We start from the raw sequence: 1,615 nt of genomic DNA on the forward strand, positions 1-1,615 counted from the left end.
GTGAGTCAGTGTCTTCAGAGCAGGGCTTCTCTTGTGGTTTTTATTATTCCTCTTGCCCAACACACACCGTTGCAATGTGAACGGTGCCTACCTGCTTACTCACAGGTGAATAGTCTCCTCCACATGCCGAACTGAATTACACAATTTATCACACTGTTTGAACACACTCACTTGTGCATATCTCCAGATTTTTCTTTCTGATGCCCAGAAACGTCCATTAGCTTCAGGTACATTGTCTCCGAACCAGTCTTCAGTAATCATCCCTCTAAAGTCAGAATTTGAAACCATTGTGCGTCAAATTTGCAAAATCTCTGCCACTATGAGTTAGTTCGTTACAATTAGTACTTCAATGAAAACTGTTAGCTGCTGAACATCCTTCAAGGAGATCATTTACTCTGTAAATGCATCAGTCTAATTTAATCAAATGTCAACGTGAGATAAAGAATGCCATATCTGGGGGCTCTGAGGTTGCATTTAAAATTCTTACAACACTGATTTGTATAGTGAAAAAAAAAAAAAACAGATTCCCTCTCTTTGTTTTCTTTTTTGAAATAAGTAAGGTTATAAAGACCTTTAATAATATGGATTTTTTTCTACTCTGTAATGCTTTTCTATAAGTATTTCATTGTGGCATTTCAGAATTATCTTGTGAAAGAGAAGAAACTCTCTCTTTTATTGTAAGTAATGTTCTGACAATTATCACAAGTGTAAAAAGTACTTTCTAAGAATTTGCCTACGTCCCCCTCAAGGGCGATCTTCTGGCTTCTTCATACATTAATGTTAATATTAGTGGTGATCCAAGAGCCTCTCCCATTTCCATTTCTTTAGAAAGTCTAGAGGCACCGTCCAGGCAATTTTTCCTTTTGTCACTTAGACTCTCTGTGTTTAAAGGTACCGTTTAAAAACTGGGATTGGCCTGCATCCACTGATAGACCTTGGACAGTTTGCTGTTGTTGATTTTTTTTTGGTTTGCTCTGGGGATGCAAAAGAGGGAAATTCCTGTACTTCCTGTCTGTCTTTGTGGCAGCCCGGATTGAACTGGGGATGCACCTGTAGAAAAAAAGAAAAAAAAAAAGCAGGGTTGGGTTGGCAACTCCACCTCGACATGACTTTCAACACGAAGTCTAGCAAACTTGCACACATGTGGAGATAGCTGGGGGGAAGAGAGCAGTGTCACACACATGCATGTGACAGAAGCACTCCCTGACTTTGCAGGGAGCAAGAGTCTCTGCTCCAACATGACACGAATCAGGAAGACGCCAGCAACGTCAGCTTCTGCCAATTGGCGAACGGCTGTCTTCCCATCAGAAGCTTCTGATTCCTGCCCTACGAAATGGAAAGATTCAACCAGGCACCCTCTGACCTATGTTAAAGATACTGCTGGCAGATTCAGGGTTGATATATACTTTTGGTTAAACAAGCAGAAGATAATATAGTTTTGAGTGTGCAGATTTTTTTAAAAGAACATTCTATGTGGAAAGCACGTACTGAATTAGGAAGCATCATCCATTTTCACTTTTAAATACATAACTGCATTGTCTATATAAGATGGGCCATATTTTGTCATCAATGATGTATTTACATATGGCATGATTCATTCGTTTTTACAAATGAA

At 39.4% G+C, this 1,615-nt stretch overlaps 1 non-coding gene across 1 annotated transcript; it reads left to right on the top strand.

The window, feature by feature from the left end:
- Positions 1–916: 916 nt before the first annotated feature.
- LOC129468704 (small nucleolar RNA SNORA31) lies at positions 917–1,052 on the top strand. The gene has a single exon (XR_008652782.2). It is a non-coding gene; the product is annotated as a small nucleolar RNA SNORA31 (small nucleolar RNA).
- The last annotated feature ends 563 nt before the right edge of the window (positions 1,053–1,615 follow it).

Source organism: Symphalangus syndactylus, chromosome 18 (genome assembly GCF_028878055.3).
Source record: "Symphalangus syndactylus isolate Jambi chromosome 18, NHGRI_mSymSyn1-v2.1_pri, whole genome shotgun sequence".
NCBI classification, from domain to species: Eukaryota; Metazoa; Chordata; class Mammalia; order Primates; family Hylobatidae; genus Symphalangus; species Symphalangus syndactylus.